We start from the raw sequence: 22,727 nt of genomic DNA on the forward strand, positions 1-22,727 counted from the left end.
GACATTCTCAGAGGCTGTGTGAAGATCTATGGAGTGTCCTCACCATGTGTCGTCGTCATCCTCCTGCGCAAAAGAGCCCACTCCCATCTCAGGGAATACCGCCCCCCCACCCGCATAGGGAGCGCATAGCACTTCCTGATGGACGTCACACTGGGTGGGCCTTAATTGGCCCTCCCACATAAAATGGCAGCACGCCCCCACCTGCCCCCGCACATCCCCCCCCCATCGAGGGGAAAATGTTGCTCAAGGTCTCCATGGCGACTGCCATCCTATAGTCTTGACCTTGTTGCATTGGCATGTTGATGCTATCAACTCAGAGTGAAGGCAGACGGACTGCTCCAGCTTGCCTTGCAATCTGAGGAGTGCAGCAGACAACACTTCCTGATGTTCCCTAGCTTGTCTTTGCAGCTCCAGCAACTGAGGTAGAACTGAGTCCAAAGTCTCTTCACCTGACTTGGACCCAACAGATTCTTGACCTCCTGCTGTCCTTCAAGTGCCGGCACCTTTGGATTTCCCTGCTGTGGATCAGACAGTGCAGTGTGCACATCAGATTGTGACCTCGAGGCTAGAATTAGGTCCCACCGAGGTTTGTGTCTCTGCACTGGTGGAGGGCATGGGTGAGGGCTGTGATGGATCTTCCATTGGTGTGTCAGTGGATTCCTCTTCCAAGGTGTTCTCAGGACTGCAGTCAATAACCTGACTCCTGACTGCCCTCAGCTGCTTCCTGGATGTGCCTGTGAGAGAAAAGAGAGATAATTAATGCATAGCAGGGGACTATGAAAAACAGGAGACATCACTCACAGTATGGTTGTCAGATGGATGTTGCAGTGTAAAATCCTCACTTGGTACAGCACCGCCAACCTCACCAATCAGCGCAGGAGCGGTCCAAATTCTCACCAGCCAGCTAGATGGCTCTATTTTCATAGGCTGTGAGGACCTTGATGCCTGGCTTTCCTCCATCAGTCTTGGAGGTCTCCCTATTGTTGTGGGCTAGCTTATCCTGCATGGAGACAGATGGAGAGAGTGTTAGCAAGATGCCTGCCAGGCCAGATGAGAAGGATGTCTGGCATGTGTGGAGTGTGAGTGGTGCCATGGACGGTATGAGGACACGATGGGCAGGGGAGATGGGGCAGTTTGTGAGAGAGTCCGTGCTGTCCCTTGAACTGGCAGTGAGTGAGAGCCCTGTGGAAGAGTGGAGTTTGTGAGTGTGTGAGTTGATAGTGATGAGAAGAGTGACTTACCCTGGCAGAACGGAGGAGGTCATTCATCCTTTTGTGGCCCTTGGTGGCTGTCCTCTTTTGGAGGGCATTGGCGTTCACCATCGTTGCCACTGCCTCTCATGCTGGATTGGTGAGCTTGGTGGCTGGTCTTCACCCAAAGCAGGGCTAGAGGAATTTACAGCGGGCTTCCACTGCATCCAGCAAGCACCCCAGAAAGGCGTCACTAAATTTGGGGGCCGCCATCTTCTTTGCTTTCGGGGCCATCTGTCCCCTGGACCAGTCCTCTGGTCTGTAGAGATGTAAAAGACTGCATTCTGGCACCCTTTAAATAGGGCATCTAGAGCGAGGAAGCACTGAGGCCATGGCGTGATGGGCAAATCTGAGCCTGTCTGCCAGTGATCCAGAGTTTTTTGTGTGAATGCATTATTAATGAGGTGGGACGTACCGGGAAGGGGAACGATATGGCGCAAAAGCCCGCCATTGAGGCTGGCAGAAAAAACTTAATTTTTGCTTGCTGATTTCAGTCCCAACATTCCTTTTTACTAATTCCCTTCTATTTAGCACTTAGCATTTTACATACTCTGTAAGCTCTACCACCAACCCTTTCCCCAACATCTTTCGAGGCTAAAGAGTTTCAGTTTTCTATTTCTTTTCACTCAAGTCTTCAGACTAGAGATGAGCCTTGTGGTACTTCTTTGCGTTGAGTTAAAGTTTTGGGTATCTTCATTGTGTTTTATAAACCAGATACAGTCTATAAATGTACGATTTTGATCAGAGCAGTATACACCTTCAGCATGATAGCTTTACTTGCAATACCTGATTTGGTACTATAAATCAGTATTCTGTGGGCCGTGTGCATTAAATTTAAAACCTTCATTTTTATGCTTAAATTTTTCCAAGGCCTTGTCCCACCTCCTCACCTTCAAACTCTATTCCTCTAACTAGCATTTTATGTATCCCCTCATACACACTTACACAACAGAGCTTGGGTCCTGCTCTCCGGCATTCCCTCCCTTTCCAACTTTAGAAGCTTTCTCAAAATCCAGCTCTTTAAACCTTCATTGGTAGCATTCCATCCTCTGAGTCAGAAAATATTGGGTTCAAACCCCACTGCAGGACTGGAGCACCTAATCTAGGTTGATGTTTCAATGCAGTGCTGAAGGGATTTAACATCTCATCAAAGATAACCATCTTTTGACTGACATTAAAAGTTGCATCTGCCTGTTCAGATGAATGCAAAAAATTCCACAGTACAACTTGACAAGGAGCAAGGGAGCCATATAATCCCCTCACCAGCATCCATCCCTCAAACAACATCATCAAAATAAATTAACTGATCATTTATGTTAATTTAAATTAATTTAGTTTAAATTAACTGATCATTTCACGTTGCTGGGATCTTGCTGTGTGTAAGGCAGCTGACAGGTTCTCCCACAAAACAACAGTGATTGCATTTCAAAAATAATTCATAGACTGAGAAGCCCCTCGAGACAACATTACAAAATGAAAGGAGTCTACAAATGCAATTTCTTTTTTTCTTGCTATGTGATAAAGACAAGACACTTAACATCAGCCATAACCTTGAACTCATCTGCATATTTCATGGACCAACGATATTGAAAACCCGGATATCAGACTTTGAGGATAATTTGCTTGAGGAAATCTGACCTGAAATGAAGTCATCCAGAAAATTATCAGAACTTTCAAAGTTTTGACTGCAGCAAGTGCCGTCAAATGGTAACACAGATCTACTTTATCAACCTAAAGTAGAATTAACTACCTCCTGTGAGGAATATACATTACAATCGAGACATTTGGCTTTACAGATGATGAGAAACAATTATGGGCAAAATTTTGTCCATGGCGGGCAGGCTCAGCAGGGGCGGGTGGGGACAGTGGGAAGCTGACCGCCGCCCGCAATCGGCACCGGACCGTGATTTTATGCTGGTGGGCCAACTAAGGCCCGCCCAACGTGAAATGCGAGCGGTAGCGCTCAGCGCTGCCTGTACGGGAGGGGGGTGGGGAGGAGGGTGAGGGTAAACTTCATGCAAGTGCACGAGTGCGCACTTCATAATCTCCCTGAGGCACAGAGCTGCCTCGGGGAGACGAAGCGATGTTAAAAAAAAGAAAATGAAATAAAACATGTCCCCTCATCTGTCACATGAACAGGGACATGTTATTAATTCAATTTTAAAACTTTTATTTTATTTTTATTTGCTTTTGGAAACCTCATCCCGCCCATGGATGAGGTTTCCAAAAAAATGCAAAGGCCGCTTGGCCTTTTCACCTGCCCACCAACCGTTAGTTTGGACGGGCAGCGAAAACTTAAAGTTAATTGATTACTTAATGGCCTTAACAGGCCTTTAATTTGTTGGCTGGTGTGCTACCGGCTCTGGCGCGCGCCCACTGATTGAACTATCACACAACTGCGCATTGATGTTGGCATGCTCGGCAGACGTCAATGCGTAGCATTTCATGCTCAAGAGGGCCAGGCACACACCCGCCAAGTGAAAATTTCTGTCCTATGAGGCTTTGGTGTCTCATTAGATAAGAGTTCATCACTATGGAAACAACCCAATCAGATGTCAACCCAATATTCAGAGACTGGAAGTCTCGTGTCCGCTTGCCAGGACTTTGAAAAAAATCAATTGGTCTTCGTTATAATTATCACTCTGATTTTCCATCGGAATTTTCTTCACACGGAGATTTGTTCGAACGAGGAACTTTACCACAAGTATGTATGGAGACACATCTTTACCTGATCCTTAATCTGGTTGTTAGTTACCTGGATGGAATACGGAAGGGGAAAATGGGCTGGGAGTTTTTCACACCAGTAGCAGAAGTTTCTAGATTTCCATCTCAGCAACTTCAACGGAAGGAGGGCTTTGCAGGTTCTGGTAGAGATTTGAGGACTTCCACTGAGATGATATTTAACAAGGTAGGTGGTAACAATTAAAAAAAAACTGCCCCTATAATACTATCTAAAAAGGGAATTGGACCGGAAGAATATTCAAGGATAGTCAGAAGAAGACAGGAGAATGAAATCAGTTGCAGTTGATGAACTGGCAAGTTACCGCCTTCTGTGCCATCATTTCAAAATGCGCAGCACCTAATCAGTTGCTTCAGTGCTAGAGGCAAGCAACCATTAAGTGTTTCAGATGTGACACTTTCTATCTGCATAAATGATCAATAAACTTGAATGTAAAATTTCAATTTACTCTAAACAATTGTTGCAATGTGATGATTAAGAAAACTGATGGAAAAACAATCTTACAAATTGGTGATTCAGGTAAGCACGATATCTGCTTGAATACAGCCTCAAGAAAATTGACATGCAAAAATAAAAGGCTATTTAGCCTATTTAACTGTTCCTTCCACTACGCTGAGCACAAATTGTATTGTTACGACTTAACGAATATCCAGAAACAGCTGAATAACTACAGCATAACCTCTAAGGTGATACACTATGACTCGTGCAGAAGATAACCAAGAAGTGAAGGAATAACTGATGTGCCAAGAAAGGCCGTGGCCACGTCCAGCCCATTAGGTGCACAAACTGTGCCCATTGCATCCCAAAGACAAAGCTATTAAGAAGTTTGTCATCCGCAACATTGTGGAGGCTGCTGCCGTTCAAGATATTTCGGAGGCCGGTGTCTTTGATGCATGTGTGTTGCCCAAGCTGCACGTGACTGTGCCAGCTGTGCCATCTGCAGCAAAGTGGTAAATAATCGTTCGCAAGGGGTCAAGAAGGACCGAACTCCACCTCCACGTTTCAGGCCAGGCGCTAACATCCCACGTGGACCACCTCAGAAGCCTGTGCAAACATGAGTGAATCCAAAATTTGGTTTAAAGTAATCAAAATGTTGGACCATTCAAAAAAAGCAAAAAAAAAGTCAAAGAACTGAATAACACCCCAAAAGGAGTAATATTTCCTTTTATTCATATGATACTCGCAACCCAAGTTTCTATTTTATACTACATTTAGTGCTGAAGTGGAGATTACGTTGATATAAGCCAAACGACATTCCCTCAACTTAGGAAAGCTGTGCCCACAGGGAGAACCTGTGCATTCCACAGTTTTCTTCTAATCTCTGCCCAACATTGAATGAGGCAGCCAATTTCTTCCGCTGCTTTGCATCCAGCAAATCGTGCTCTGGGTTGCTTCATGACTTAGCCAAGTTTGCGCTCGCCCTCCTCTCCCCCCACACAGGCAGCGCTGAGCGCAGCAGCACACAATTCACGCTGGGTAGGCCTTAATTGGCCCGCCAGTGTGAAATCGCGTTCCGGCCTGATCGTGGGGGCAGTTGGCTTCCTACCCCTGCTGAGCCCACCCGACGAGGGCAAAATTCTGCCCCAAGTATTCTCTCATAAGCTGATGGCAGGCAGGGGGCGAGCTCCTTAACAGGCCCCCTGCGTCCATTAGGTGGCCAACCCCAAGGTCTTCCCATGCCTTGATTCCCCTGCCTCCTGGCCTGTCTACCCCAGAGCCCACCCTGCTCATCACCCTCAGCGGGTCCTTCTACCCTCGTCCCGCTGAACCCCCACCCTACTTACTTTTGACTCTAGTTCCATGGCTTCTTGCCATTGGGACCTGGATGTAATCAGAGCAGTAGCCACTGGTCCAGCTGATGTTGCTAGGACCAGAGACCTGCTGACCATTTGACTGACTGGCAGGTCTCAGAGGCGGAACTTCCTATCCAGATAGTGGTGGAAATTTGGCTTTTAAGCCAATAAACAGCTGACTTTTTTGTCATGCGCTGGCAACCCTGGTGCACCATTAAATCCAACTCCATGGTTTGTGTGGGGGCAGGCGTGGGCGGGCGTGGACCCAACGTCATTTTACATGGGCCAATTAAGGCCCGTCCAATGCGACGCACACTCGGAAGTGCTGAGCGCTCCCTGTGCGAGCGGGGACACTCTTTTGCACATGCGCAATAAGATTTAAGTACGAAAAATTTTAATAAAGAAAAAAAAAATTTTTAAGACACGTCCCCGCATGCGACAGTGTCACATGAGCTGCGACATGTCAATGAACTTTAATGAAAAGCTTTATTTAATTTATAAACCCTTCATGAAACCTCATTCCGCCCTTGGATGAGGTTCCATGAAAAATGTGAAGGCCACCTGGGCTCTTCACCTGCCCGCCAACCTTAAGTTTGGACGAGAAGCTTTCTCAAAGGTTTAATTAGTTAATTAATGGCCTTAATAGGCCTTTGACAGTTCAGCGGGTGTGCAGCCGACTTGGCTGCCAGCCCGCCGAACTGAAAATCTAAATGATGCGCGGTGACATCGGGAAGCAGGCCTGATGTCACCCCGTGTCATTTTACCCCTTGGCGAGCGGGCCCCGCCCCCGCTTGCTAAGCCGAATATCGTCCCCTCTGTTTTTATGATTCTATGATCTTATCTTTAGTTACAAGAACTTGACTTAAATAAGTACTTTTCCATTTTCTGCCACAACTACATAATTTTACCTGTTTTTATTATGATCAGCTTGTGATAAATAAAACTGACCTTTTTATCACCGTTCTCTGTTCTGAAGTCATCTTGGATCTGGGTAATCCTCAGAACACCTCAGTACATAGATAAATTAGTCTTTGATTGATACCACTTACATTGCTCTATAGCTGACAATAGAGAGAGAAATGTATGACCCTATTATTTTTTAACTAATATCTTATCTGTATTAAAAGCAAAATACTGCGAATGCTGGAAATCTGAAACAAAAGTAGAAAATGCTGGAAAATCTCAGCAGATCATTTTTCATTTTTTAATTCTTATTTTTTATCCACGTTTTTATTTTTACTATTTTAATTTTTATTCATTGTTTTATCTCCACCTTTTATCCTATTTTCAATCTTTTTTCCCACCACCGTTTCCTCCCCCTACCCCACCCCCACAAGGGCCATCTGTCACTTGTTCATTGTTCTTTCCAGAGTGCTTACCCTTGTCCTGCAATTATTACATTCTGCTTTCTGACCTTAATGCCACCATCAGCACCTCCTTTAGCCAGTACCACTATCATTAACATCCCTTTGTCCTTTCGTCCATGACATTTCTGGCAATCTCTCTTTGCCTGCACCTATCACTGGCCTTCTATCCAGCTTCATCTGCTTCACACCCCTTAAACAGTATAAATTTCATCACATTTTACTTCCCTTTAGCTCTGAAGAAGTTATACGGACTCGAAATATTAACTGTTTTTTTCTCTCCACAGATGCTGTTAGGTCTGCTGAGCTTTTCCAACATTTTCTGTTTTTGTTTCTTATCTGTATTTTTGAGTGAAAATCTATATTTCTTGTTCATACATTTTCTAAATAAAGGAATCAAGCCCTGATCTCTTGTTTAACAAAATAAGATTTTTTTAAAACATGGAATTATATAGGATATACGGTGCAGAGGCAGGCCATTCGGCCCAACCAGCCCATGCTGATGTTTATGCGCCACATGAGCCTTCTCCCGTATTTCTTCATCTAAATTTACCATTGCCACTCTCTATCCCCTTCTCCCTCATATGCTTGTCTAGCTCTGCCTTAAATGTATCTATACTATTTGCTTCAACCACTCCCTGTGGTAGCAAGTCCCACATTTTCATTACACTTTGGGTAAAGAAGTTATTTCTCTCTTGAATCCACTCTATCAAAACCATTCCTAATTTTAAATACCTGCATTAGATCATGCCTCAGCCTTCTTTTTCCAAGAGAAATGAGACACCGCCTGCCAATCTTTTCCTGATATGGATACCCATGCATTTCTGGCATCAGCCTTGTAAATTTTCTCTGCATACTCTCCAATACCTCAATATCCTTTTTACAATGCATGCAGTACTCTAAATTCAGACTAACTACTTTGCATTTATTTTACACAGGGCAAAAGACAGGAATTTTAAGAAAAGTAAAGATTATAAAACAATTATATCTCTGGATGTTGAATCTAGTATTTTTATTTAAATTAAGGATCATTTTTGATAAGGGTTTGAGTGCGAATGAATTCTACAAAAAAAAACATGAGCCTGAAATTTTAGGGTTTGGAGTAGTGGATGGAGAAAGATTCCTGTCCACCTGTAGGAAAGGACATGTATTCCATCACAAATGCCAAGTAAGGAGTAATTTAATTGCCTCTAGAAGTGATGCATAGGCTCTGGCCACAAAGATGTGACTGAAAATTGGAGCAGCTGCTCTGAAGGGGAAGCCAGGAGACCCCCTAGTGGGTGAATGATCAAAGCTTTAAAAAATTACCTCTTCCCCAAAGGGAAGCATATTCTTCTAGTATTTGATAAACTATCCCCTCTTTCTTCCTGGAGGTGGGTGAGACTACCTTAAGGCCCAGTATACCTGCTTTCAGCAGGAGTGATGTTCATTCAGCCTATGAGAAAATAATGGGTGAAATTCTTAGGTTAGCTGAACAACACCCATAGGCATACCACCAAAGCATCTGCTAGGCATGTGAGAAACAGGTGGAAGAATAGTTCACCTGACCTCAACTGGAATTCCTGCGACAGAAATCTGGCACATGTGGGAACTGCGTCAAATTCCTGACCTTGATAGGGATCCATTTAAGTTTTCGCCTTTCCCATCCAGGAAGATGCAGTAGAATCGCAATGTTAGCACCAAATTGTCAGTAATATAACTTGTGCACCATTCAATAACTTCATTCTGCAATAGGTTGAACAATGATTTTGGAGATTCAGGTGTCTTCGTTCAATTTCCAGCTATCAAAGACAGCACCTCTGCTGGATTCAGGTTTTTTGAGCTGTTCTTGCAGTTTTTTGTGCACCGTGTCCCAGTTTGTTGAGTAACTTCAGCAATTCACGTGGGCTCAGCAATCAAGAGTGGCTGGTTTGTCTGGACATAAAAGTTTAATTTCATCCCATGGCGCAAGTCCATGACTGTCTAATGATGGATTTCCAACCTACATTAAGGAGCAATTTAGTCAGCAACCTTTAGGTTGTCAGCTATTGATCACTGCTGATTCAATCCTCAAACAGCTTTCAAGTAAATACCATTTGATCATCCAATTGTTTTAATGTTGCCCTTTAAGACTAAAGGTTACTTCAATAGAATGCACGAATGACATTTGTCAACTTAAAGGAGAGTGTGCCCCTAGTTAGAGACTTCCTGTTAACCTAAGGTGGGAGTCGATAGGGGCTATAAATTAATTCTCTAATGGTGCAATCAATAATTGAGGTATACATATGAAGGAAGTTTTCAGCTCAATGCCAAGTATGTAGACAGTAGCTGACCTCAGCTAAAGCATAAGCAAGGTGCTACAATGGCTTCAATGTTCCCTTTTTCCTGAAGAAAGTGGGGAAAATTGAAGAGATCTCCTGATCCAGTGAGCCATGTTGGAAAGCAGTATCTGTGGATGTTAGGCAACAACAGCTTTGGATGTGTTTACAATCTCCTCCAGCTTCCAGAATCATTAAATGGCCAATTGCGTGAAGTAGCGGAATGTAGTTTTACCATTGGGAAGAGTTTACCTAGAAATGCTGTCTGGGAAAGTGAAATCAAGGGGAATTAAAAGCACGTACTCCTCCAGGGAATTGTAGTGACTGTAGTGCTGTCATGATAATGTAATTTGCAGCATTGTAGACAGTCCTTTTACAATTCAGTCTGGTTAATTTGTTGCCCAGCAGTGTGAGTGAAGTCATTGCTGAGAATGGAACAACTTGGGCATTCAACAAAGTTTAGAGTTATGCTTCCTGTAGCGGCTGAATGATACATCTTCTCGTGGTAGGCAGGACTCACACCTGGAAGTGGGTGGCTTTCCAACTCCGGCCTTTGTCGTCAGACTATACCATTTAAAACAGCAATTATCCAATTGTGGGCCTGAGGGTGGGTTTACAGCCCACAAGCCTGAATGTGTTTCTCACATCTGCCCAATTGGCGCTGGAGGCAGAAAGTCATTGGCTGTGACCCAGAAGGAGGTCAGGGCCACTCATTTAAAAGGCCACCTGGCATGGGACAATGTCAGGTGACCCAGCAAATGTGTGCATTCTTAGTACTTCTGTGAATTTAGTTCTAGGATATAGTATCAGGTTTGGTTTCAAGTAAGTGTGAATGTTTTTAATATTTTTCTGAAATGTGCATAGCAGAAGTCGTTTCCTGCCAGTGACTACAAGATGGCATACAATTCGAACATGAGCATGTAAGATTTTAACATTGAGGAGCTGCCTAGTTCTAGCATGTTTTACTCCAAAGATGACCAAGGCAAGGGAATGAAGGGAGAGGCAGGAAAGAAGGGCAAGAACAGCTGCAAGGTTCAATGGTGAATCCCTCCGCACCCTCCTCCAGGCTGTATCCACCGGGTGTGAACACCTAATCCCAGCACACCAGAAGAGGAGACCTCCCCCTGTGACATGGGCAGCCTGAGAGGAGATGGCAGCGGAGGTCAGCAGCTTGGGCATCATGCCGCGCGCATGAACGCAACGCAGAAAGAGACTGACTTCTTGAGGTCGGCCAGGGTGAGTGAGTCCTCATTATGTGTATTCTTGTGCCGTGAAGCTACAGGAAAGGCTCAAAAATGCTGGAGTCTTATGAGGATGTTCAAGGCAGCATTATGCAGCAATGGCATTGTTCTTAGCATCTTTGCGTGGAGGTATTGTTGTGGTTCTGTGGGAGGGGCTGGGCGGAGCGCATACACCTGAGGAAGGTGCACAGTGACTTGGCTGTCAAACATTTTGCTGATCATGCATTTCTCTGTCACCTTGGAGTGGGATGACATTAATTAACTTAACGGTGTTAGTCATTGCAATTTTACACGTCTTTCAGGAGAAGTGTGCCCACAATGCCAGGGAGAGAAGCAGGACTGGAGATGGAGTCGCACACCTGGCTAGCCTAACATCGCAGAAGGAGGGGGTTTTCCTGCTCACCACAGCAGAATCTACTCGATCCATCGGCAGAGGCAAGACTGGAGGGAGACGTGTGCCTGGTGAGATTCCAAGTGGCTGAAACTGAGACACGGTGGGTGAGGGCAAGTGGGAGGGGGACTGAAGCTTGGCACACTTTCACGAATGTAAAATTTGTTGTCATGGTGCTCAAAGGCAGGGAAGCTTCCTAGTGGATACCTTGTGATGTTGCTGCAAGTCTGATTCAATAGTTACACTGTGTCATATCTCACATTGCACATGATTTTAATGGTGCTGAGCATTGTGACCTTGCATACCCGTTGATTGGCTTCCCTTGCTAAATAACACCCTTTTTTTCATGTCTCCTGCACAGGTGAAGTTTCTTCTGCAGAACGGACCAGAGATACCAGACAGACAATTGCCCCTGAGGATAAAGAAGAGCTCTCAGAGGTTGCAGCATCACATCCTCTCAATGCACCAGGCACTGCGGCAAGGATTAGCGTGTCAGGACAAGGACAGGCACAATCAGGCAAGGACATTTCACAGTCACATGTGCAGCTGTTGGATGATGGACCAGGCAGTTGGAGGAGTATCCAGGGTGATCCAGAGACTGATTCTGAGTTGGATGATAAACTTCTGGAGCCGTCCGTGATAGGCAGATGCTGGATGTGTGGCGATTTGGTGATGTTCCAGTGGGTTTGCATGCTCTGGCCTTAACTGTGGAGGTATCCATCCAGGCCATGTGCACTGCGATCGCCCACTCTTCAGAGTGCCAAGCTTTCTCCATGGACAGACTGACGACTGTCCTGGAGGGGCAATCCGAACATACGGTAGACATAATCGTTGCTTTGCGCTCTGACCTGCACACCAACGCCCTGGCTGTGAGCTCAGGGTCCCAAAGCCAGGACGACAGGGGAACTGAGAGTGAGAACAATGAACCAGCTCCTGGGACCTCATAGGAAGGGAGGGAGGACCAATCAGTCCTAGTGGCGGAGGATGAGCAGCTGCTACCGCCAGCTGAAAGCACCTCTCAGGGCACTTCTGATGGGGGCAGCATCTCCTCTGTCCATCCACATTGACACAGTCTTTGTCCAGTGCCATGGCGACAGAAGCTCCTCCTGCCACTCTTCTAACATGACCGGGCACTCAGCCGCATAGAGGGTGCCCGCCAAAGTCATCCAGGGCAAGGGGAGTAACAGATCAGCAGCCTTCTCCAGTGCAGCAGCAAGTGAGGGGGTAGCACAGTGTCAGAGCACCCAGGAAGATGTTTTAGAAAACTCCACAATAGTCATATTTGGGTCACATGGGTGCATTGTGTATTTTTGTTTGTTTGATTTCTCATTATGTTTATGTTAATAAACCATACACTTACTATCCCCGATGCAGATGTTTATTCAATGTGTAAGTGCAGTTAAACATCTTTTGGGCAATATACATGACCTTTAATAATTGGAAGCGAGGCAGGATGCCTTGAACAGCAAGGACTCGAAATGGTGAGTGTGCTGACAGGATGTTGCCATGAATGTCACATGCCACATGGAATGACATTGAGACACATGCAGGGCACGCAGCTCTGAGGCTGAGACTTCCTAACCTATTGGAACCTCTGCCCTATCAAGGCATCCCTTGTGTCGCAGCCATCCACACAACCATGTCCAGGTCCTTGCACCACTATGTTAGGTGTTCCCTCACCTCACCTCTGCCCTCATCATCAGGTGAATGGCTGCTATCTGGCATCCCCTCTCCCTCAAAGGCATCTCCTCTCTGAATGGCAAGGTTATGGAGGGCGCAGAATACTAAAACCATGACTGACACATGTCATGGAGAGTATCGCAATGCCCCTCCTGATCTGTCAATGCATCTGAAACTCATCTTCAGTAGCCCAAGTGACTACTCGGCAATAGCCCTGGTGACTCTGTGGCTGTCACTGTAGCTCCTCTCCACATCTGTTCTCAGGGCCCTCACTGGACCAACTCTTCAAAGGGCAACCCTTGCCACCTGGAACATGTCTGGCATCTGGGAGTTATGCAGAATGTATGAGTCATGGTTGCTGCCTGGGTTACTTGTGCATACCTGCATGATCCAATGATTGTGGTCACAGAGTGAAATCCCTTTACAGGGCTGGCCAGCTGGAGCCTTTATGATGATGTGTGTACAGTCAATCACTCCCCAGACCCTGGGGAAACCTACGATTGCTGCAAACTCTCTGGCTCTTTCAAGTTGACGCTTGTGGTCCATTGAGAAAGAAATGTGATTCCCTGGCCTTCTGAACATTGCATCTGTGAAGAGCTTGATAACAATTGTATGCAGCATGCTGTGTAATGCCATTGAGGTCTCCATGTACAGCCTGAAAGGATCCTGTTGAAAAGAAATTCAGTGCAATAGTCACCTTCACAGTATTGGGCGACCACCAACACATTTGGAGGAGATCCCCCCTGCCAGCATGTCACAAAGAGAAGTCACTGTGTCTGTTGAGAGCTGAGCCTCTTCTGGCACTGTGTCTTGGTCATCTGAATGTAGCTCAGTCTCTGCCTATACACACGAGGGGCAGTATAAGTCATTCTGTGCCTCCATTCATGCATCATGATGGATGCACTAGCTTCTTGGTGCTGTACAACTCTGCCACTCTCATGCACAATCAATGCATCCTGGTCCTCTCAATCTGTCCTTCTTCCCCTCACTCTCAATCTCCTCCTTTTCTGGCTCATCAAAGGATGTGTCTCCCAAAGAAACAACTATTCCCATGGGGAATGGCGATGGCAAAGTGGTATTGTAGCTGGACCCAGGGTAATGCCCAGGGGGACCCGGGTTCAAATCCCACCATGACAGAATTCAATTAAGGAAAATCTGGAATTAAAAGTCTAACAATGATCATGGAACCATTGTCAATTGTTGCAAAAACCCAGCTGGTTCACTGTGCTACTGCATTGACCTATGCACCAGAAACATAGGTAATATCTGGTGCCAAAATAGACTAGTCAAGCAACAGCCTGACATAGTCATCCTCATGGAATCATACCTTACCACCATCATCACCATCCCTGGGATGTCCTGTCCAGGCCCTGCAGAGATGGTGGCACAGTGGTATACAGTTAGGAGGGAGTTACCCTGGGAGTCCTCAGCATCGACTCTGGACCCCATGAAGCTTCATGGCATCAGGCCAAACATGGGCAAGGAAACTTCCTGCTGATTACCACATACTACCCTCCCTCAGTTGATGAATCAGTGCTCTGAGGGTGGCAAAGGCACGGAGTGTATTCTGGGTGGGAGACTTCAATGTCCATCACCAAGAGTGGCTCAGTAGCACCACTACTGACCGAGCTGGCTGAATCATAAATGACACAGCTGCTAAACTGGGTCTGCAGCAGGTGGTGAGGGAAAGTATGACAGTATCTGTAGGAGGTGAAGTCCTGCCTTCACACTGAGGATACCTCCATTATGTTGTGTGGCACTAAATGGGATAAATGTTGAACAGATCTAGTAACTCAAGACTGGGCATCCATGAGTCGCTGTGGGGCAGCAGCAGAGTTGTACTCAACCACAATCTGTAACCTCATGTCCCCACTCTATCATTACTATCAAGCCAGGGGATCAACCTTGCTTCAATGAAGAGTGCAGAAGGGCATGCCAGGAGCAGCACCAGGCATACCTAAAACGAGCTGTCAACCAGGTGAAGCTATAACACAGGACTACTTGCATACCAAACAGCATAAGCAGCAAGTGATAGACAGTGCCAAGCGATCCCACAACCAAGAGATCTAAGCTCTGCAGTCCTGCCACATCCAGCCGTCGATGGTGGGGGACAATTAAACAACTCACTGGAGGAGGGTCCACAAATATCCCCATCCTCAATGATGAAGGAGTGCAAAAGATAAGACTGAAGCATTTGCTGCAATCTTCAACCCAAAGTGTCAAGTGAATGATAAATCTCGGCCTCCTCCTGAGGTCCCCAGCATCATAGATGTCAGTCTTCAGCCAATTCGATTTACTCTACGTGATATCAAGAAACGACTGAAGGCACTGGATACTGCAAAGGCTATGGGCCCTGACAATATTCCAGCAATAGTACTGAAGACTTGCACTTCAGAATTTGCCACACCGCTAGCCAGGCTGTTCCAGTACAGTTCCAACACTGGCATTTACCCAGCTATGTGGAAAATTGCCCAGATATGACAAGTCCAACCCGGCCAATTACTGCCCCATCAGTCTACTCTCCACCAGGAGTAAAGTAATGGAAGGGGTCATCAACAGTGCTATCAAGCGGCACTTGCTTAGCAATAACCTGCTCACTGATGCCCAGGGCCACTCAGCTCCTGACTTCATTAAAGTCTTGGTACTAACATGGACAAAAGAGCTGAATTCCCAAGGTGAGATTAGAGTGACTGCCCTTGACATCAACACCACATATGACAGAGTGTGGCACCAAAGAGCCCTAGCAAAATTGGAGTTGATGGGAATCAGAGGGAAAACTCTCCACTGATTGGAGTCGTACCTAGCACAAAGGAAGATGGTTGTGGTTGTTGGAGGTCATTCACCTCAGCTCCAGGACATCACTGCAGGAGTTCCTTAGCATAGTGTCCTCGGCCCAACCATCTTCAGTTGCTTCAACAATGGCCTTCCTTCCATATAAGGTCAGAAGTGGGGATGTTCGCTGATGATTGCACAACGTTCAGCACCATTCGCGACTCCTCAGATACTGAAGCAGTCCGTGTCCAAATGCAGCAAGACTGCATGTCCAGGCTTGGGCTGAAAAGTGGCAAGGAACATTCGCACCATACAAGTGTCAGGCAATGACCATCTTCAACATGAGAGAATCCAGCCATCACCCCTTGATGTTCAATGGCATTACCATCACTGGATCCCCCACTGTCAACATCCTGGAGGATTGACCAATAACTGAACTGGACTAGCCATATAAATACTGCAGCTACAAGAACAGGTCAAATGCTAAGATTCGTGTGACGAGTAACCCACCTTCTGACTCCCCAAAGCCTGTCCAACATCTAAAAGGCACAAGTCAGGAGCATGATGGAATACTCCCCACTTGCCTGAATCAGTGCAGTTCCCACAACATTCAAGAAGCTGGACACCATCAGGACAAAGCAGCCCACTTGATTGGCACCACATCCACAAACATTCACTCCCTCCACCACCGATGCACAGTAACAGCAGTGTGTACCTTCTACAAGATACACTGCAGGAATTCACCACAGCTCCTTCGACAGCACCTTCCAAATCCTTGACCACTACCATCTAGAAGGACAAGGGCAGCAGATAGATGGGAACACCACCGCAAGAAATTCCCCTCCAAGTCACTCACCATCCTGACTTGGAAATATATCACCGTTCCTTCACTGTCGCTGGGTCAAAACCCTGGAACTTCCTCCCTAACAGCAATGTGGGTGTACCTACACCACATGGACTGCAGTGGTTCAAGAAGGCAGCTCACCACCACCATCTCAAGGGCAACTAGGGGTGGGCAATAAATGCTCGCCCAGCCAGTGACACCGATATCCTGTGAATGAATAATAAAAAAATGTTTTCCCTAGTAAGAAGGCTGAGGTGCTGTTGAGGGTTTAAATTCATCACTCAGAAGGAAGAATAAGGTCTCAAAACAATAGAAATATAACCTGGAAACTGTGCTTTCTATATCAAGCACTGCCAGCAGTCACAGCACCTGAACTGCTGAGTTCAAACCCAGGACCCAGCTGGAGACTTTAAACCTTCCCCTACAAGCTTACTTATTTAAAAAACAAGATTTCCCATCTGGCATGAAACACGTTTTCCAAGTGTTTTATTGCTGCCACCACATATTATTTGAATCAATTATTAACAAGCTTAAATATCCAATTTAATTAAATTTGTTTAAGGTGGGCGGGCTCCCAATTCGTGGGCCTGCCTGCCTGCTGTATTATCCGAATCAGGCGTGATGACATCGACAATGTGACCCAGTGTCATTCCACATGACAATACGTCAGCAGGGGCGCGCAACTGTCCCATTTTCAGAGTGTATTATGCGCCCTATATCTCATGAAGCATTTTTAGGTAGACTGCAACAGAAGTCAGAGGCAAGCTAAGGTTCTTGTTCAAATAATGAGGAAAATATCATTTAACTAACAAATGTAAATAATGTGTTTATCAGTCATTGCTGATAGCAAAATTGAGAAATCGCAGAATCACAGAATCTTAATGGCACAGAAGGAGGCCATTCAGCCCATCATGTCTGCACCAGCTCTCCAATGCGCATTAAGACCTAGTGCCATTGCCCTGTCTTTTCCCCATATCCCTGCACTTTGTTTCTATTCAAATGATCATCCAATGCCCTCTTGCATGCCTCGATTGAACCTGCCTCCACCACACTTCCAGACAGTGTATTTCAAACCTGAACCACTCGCTGTGTGAAATTGTTTTTTCTCACATCACATTTGCTTCTTTTGCAAATCACTTAAAATCTGTGAACTCTCGTTCTTGAATCCTTTTATGAGTTGGAACAGCTTCTCCCTATCTACCCTGTTCAGCCTCCTCATGATTTTGAAAACTTCTATCAAGTTTCCCCTCAGCCTCATCCTCTCCAAGGAAAACAGTCCCACTTCTCCAATCTATCCTCATAGCTGAAATTTCTCATCCCTGGAATCATTCTTGTAAACATCTTCTGCACTCTCTCCAAAGTGTTCACATCCTTCTTATACTGTGGTGCCCAGAACCGTACACAATATTCTAGTTGAGGTCTAATGAGGGTTTTATATAAATACAGCATAACCTCCCTGTTTTTGTACTCTATGCCCCTATTAATAAAGCCCGGGATACTATATGCTCTCCACTTGTCCTGCCACCTTCAATGATCTATGTAAAATCCTCCAATGTGTCTCTCTTGTGCTATATGAGGACCAACTCCTTCTAAGCCAGCACGAATTTCCCATTTTCCTAAGGCAGCCAACATTATTGCCCTCAGTGTGATATTATAAATAGCAATAACAGAAATAATTGCCTGAGGAAAAAAATTCAGTATTTTGAATCAAAAGTGTTATATTGCAGACATTGAAAGGATACAGAAGAGAGTAACGAAAAAGTTTGAGGGAATGAAGGGAATGGATTACGAGGAATGCTAATGCAAATTGTTCATGCTCTCACTGGAAAAGATAAAGTTGACAGGAAATATGACTGCTGGGTTTAGGATTCTAAAGGGACCAAGTTATATAGATCATAACAAGCTGTAGTACACTTTAGAACCAGAGGTCACTAGATGCGCTTGAATGGAGGTAAATTCAAACAAACTTGTGGATAAGAGTGGTCGGTCTATGGAACAGGTTCCCACTGAAATGGTGAAACCAGTTAGTATTGATTCATTCAAATGCAAATTAAATAATTTATTTCAGAAGATAACATTTTGGGATTTGTGACATGAATGTGTGATACATATAGCATGTTGGGCAGGAAACAGATGATTTTGAACCTATAGTTTCCAAATATCTCCACTTCTGGGATTTTCTTCACCTTATGTAATTAAGGGGAGATGGTAATGTGGTGGTAATGTCGCTGGTCTCATACTCCAGAGACCTAGGCTCTGGGGATGTGGGTTCAAATCCCACCATGGCAGCTGGTGGGATTTGAATTCAGTTAATAAATCTGAAATGTATGTTAAAAAATGCTAGTCTCAGTAATAGTGACCATGGCACTACCCTTAATTGTTGTAAAAACCCATCTGGTTCACTAATGTCCTTTAGGGAAGGAAATCTGCCATCCTTACCTGGTCTGCCCTTCATGTGAGTCCAGACCCATAGCAAAGGTCTGAAATGGCCTAGCAAGCCACTCAGTTCAAGGGCAATTAGGGATGGGCAATAAATGCTGGCCTTGCCTGCAGTGCCCACATACTATGAAAGGATAAAAAAGAGCAAAATATTCTACAAGCATTCAACAAAAAAATTCAAAATAGAAATAGGGCAACTAAGGAACAGTCAGGACAAAACTACAGGAAGCAACAATGAAATGGCAGAAATATTAAATAATTATATTGCTTCAGACGGATCAGCTGGACATGACATTGGAAAATCAGATTAGAAATTTTATGAGTGCATTTGAAATGAAATTAAAATAAAATAAAAAGAGGAGAAATATTAAACAAACCAATAAATCTCAAAGAGAATAAAATCCCTGCTCTGGAAAGATTGCAACAATGCATTTTTAAAATATCTATGGAAGAGATGGAAGAGGTACTATTACACATATTTAATAATTCATGAGTGAAAGGTGAAGAGCTAGAGGGAACTGGTAGACAGCTAACATTTTACTAATATTTAAGAAGGGATATAGGACATGGAATAATACACGAGTCAGCTACACATCAGCAGCTGGAAAGTAATGATGATGATGATAATAATAATAATGAGAAAATATAAAAGCATCTAGAAACCAAAAAATATAATATCAACATGATTTAAAAGGAATAGACTTGCTTGAACAAACACATTGAATTTTTTGAGATACCTGGATTTCCATAAGGCATTTGATAAGATACTACACAATAAACTAATGAATAAGGGCAGAGCATGTGGAGTCAGGGGATAAGCAGAAAAATGGGTAGCTAGCTGGCTGCAAGACAGAAAGCAGAGAATAGGATAAAGGGTAACCATTCAGAGTGGCAGAAGGTGGAAAGTGAGGTCCCACAAGAATCAAAGCTGGGACTGCTGAGGGGCAGGGGAAAAGCCAATATTGAGTGGGACAGCAACAAATTACCATAAAGCATGAATAAACTTGCAGACTAGGCATATAATTGGCAAATGTATTTCAACACAGATAAGTGTGAGGTTTTGCATTTTGGTAAGAAATATAATGAGGTCACATATTACTTGGAAAATAAAAACCTAGATAGGGTAGAGGAGCAAAGAGGACTGGGAGAACAAACATGAAAATCATTAAACATTGTGATGCAGGTCAATAAGGCCATAACAAAAGCAAACACAGCACCAAGGGTTTATGTTTAGTGGGATAGAATTTAACAATATCAAGAAGTTATGCTAAACTTGTAGAAAACCTTGGTTAAATCACACTTCCCACATTGTATGTAGTTCTGGCCACCACAATAAAATAGATTCAGACACTGGAGAGGATGCAATAAGATTTACAAGGATAATACCAGAACAGTGAAATTAGGTGTCTCAGGAAAGGATGAACAGGCTGGGTCTCTTGAAAAGTGAAGGCTGATAGTAGTCTATAAAGTTATGAAAGATAGCTAGACTAGCCACAGCGCAAGTGTTTCCAATTATGAGAAGAACAGAACTAGAGGCCACCATTATAAAATAGTCACCAAAAATAAAATAAGGAATAAAGAAGAAAGTGGCAAGAATATGGAACTCCCTATCACAGGGAATAGTTAATGTGGATAGTATAGATAGGGAAAATGAAATAAGCATTTGAGGTAGAAGGGAGTAGAGGATTATGCTGATAGAGTTGCATGAGGAAGGATGAGGGAGGCTTAAGTGGAGCATAAGTGCCGGTATGAGTGGTTGGCCTGGCCTGTTCCTGTGCTATACTTTCTATGTAATGTCTGTGTCTGTGTCTGCTGAAAACTAATTGATAGAGATTGATAGCTGGGATTAGTCAACAATTTCATTGGATCATGAGACTACAAGAATGACAGCAGGTGGACTAAATGGATCTTGTCTTATTTTGTCTAGCAATTTCTATGTTCCTATGGGATAGAGTTTTTTTGGGTTAGTGAGTTGGTAATTAATTTGATGGGCCAGTGAGTTTATCAACGTACACCATGCATATCAAAGAGGGTTACAAACTCAACCCCCATTGTGTGCTGACTTATCTAACCTCATGGCTTTGCTCAGAGAAAAGGTATAAGTTGAGTTCACCCAGCAGACCTGGTCAGGATCCCATTAAATTGACAACTGGGTTGAGTGATATACAGAATTTTTAAAAATAATTTCTGTTTATGCTGAATTTTGGCTCAATTGTAGACATGGGAACAGGGGTGAGACTTCCTGAACACATTCATTACAGGACTCCCACATCTTATATTTTGGGTTAAATTTACAGGAAAGATATTTTGCCATTTTCTTCTTACAACAGCTATTAAGATGGAATCTACAATATTCTGTTTCTAACATGTGCCCTGCCTTATTAGATGCATGCAATTATTGAGTTTCATATAGAATATAATTTTGGAATTGAATTGAAATTTTGTTTCTCATAGCTCCAAGGTCAATGAAAAAAAGGAAGATTAAATGACTCTTTGCTTCCTAGTGTTGATGAATTAGAAAGACTGAATAATTTATTTATGCTCTATACCACAATAATTGAGGACAACCTCGTGTTATTGTAATTGTAATGATAGCTACTGCACTCTCTTTCATGGTGCAATTACTTAATACATTTGGACAATCACGCCCCCTCCCTCCTCCCGGTTCATGCTGCTATTCTCTTTCCTCCCCCATTCCAAAATACCACAGCCAGCTTCTCAAAAGTAAATCTCCCCCACACCCTCCCAGCCTCTTCACCTGTATTTAACTATGTCAGCCAGCTGCTGACAGTGCCTCCTCTCATGCTCTGTAGAGCTTGACAGCCCTATTAGCAATGCCATGAGGAAACGAGGTGCCATTCCAGCCTGAAGCCTTCAATTGCAAATGTTATTTTGCTCACAGTTTTCCCTGCTTTTATAGTGTAATGGTCTGGTATAGGGTTAGTGTGGAACTGAGTACAGTACTGCCCATACAGTGATGCAAAACAGCGCATGATCCACTCCCAGGGTCAGTCTAGTGCTGGACAGTGTTGCTTGTGTACCAGCAAGCTCCTATCTTTACTGTATGTTTGTAAGTAGGTCTAAGAGCCAGTAAAGACTTAGGGCAGAATTTTGCCGTTGGCAAGCAGGGGGTGGGGCCTGCTCGCCGACGCATAAAATGATGTGGGATGACATCGGGTGGAACCCCCAATATCATCCCACCCCATTTAAATTTTCAGGAAGGCGGGGTGCAGCAAAATCAGCTGCGGGCCTGCCAACCTGTCAAAGGCAAATTGAGGCCATTGACAGGATCATTTAAACAATTAGAGGACCTGCCCGCCCAACATTAAGGTTGGCGGGCAGGCCAGGAACCCCGGTGGCAAATACAGAAAACATGAAACCTCGTCCAGCCTTTCAATTAACAGCCAGCCAGCATGAAATTGTGGTCGGGGGCCGATCGTGGGCAGCAGGCCATTCCCTGGGCGCTCCTGGACCTGCCGATCGCGCTCGCCGTACGGTTTAAAAATCCTGCCCCTGGTCTTTTTTCCCAGGTTGAAAATGCAGCAGGCTGGGGCTTCTTCCTGATGCTATGTCCTGTAGATGGCCCTATTCTAAATCTCAGAAGTGGACACACATCTGAGTAACTGCATCTCTGTTTGATATATTCATTAAAAAAAATTCACATTGAGTGAATTAGCTGTTCATTTTTTACAAATGCAATTATCATTACAAGCTGTGATGGATCATGATGCTGATAAGTTAACTAAAATGTGCCAGACCTCACACTGAGTGAAAGGATATTGTTGGAACAGAATGAGGTGCATTACCATTGTTCCCATTGCAAAGAGTCCATTTTAAAATAAATATAGGAAACAAACCACCTCAGAATTCAATCTCGTAAGGTCTTTCTCATTTTAATTTTACAGAGATGAAGCCT

The sequence above is a fragment of the Carcharodon carcharias genome, chromosome 8, assembly GCF_017639515.1.
Source record: "Carcharodon carcharias isolate sCarCar2 chromosome 8, sCarCar2.pri, whole genome shotgun sequence".
Taxonomy (NCBI): Eukaryota; Metazoa; Chordata; class Chondrichthyes; order Lamniformes; family Lamnidae; genus Carcharodon; species Carcharodon carcharias.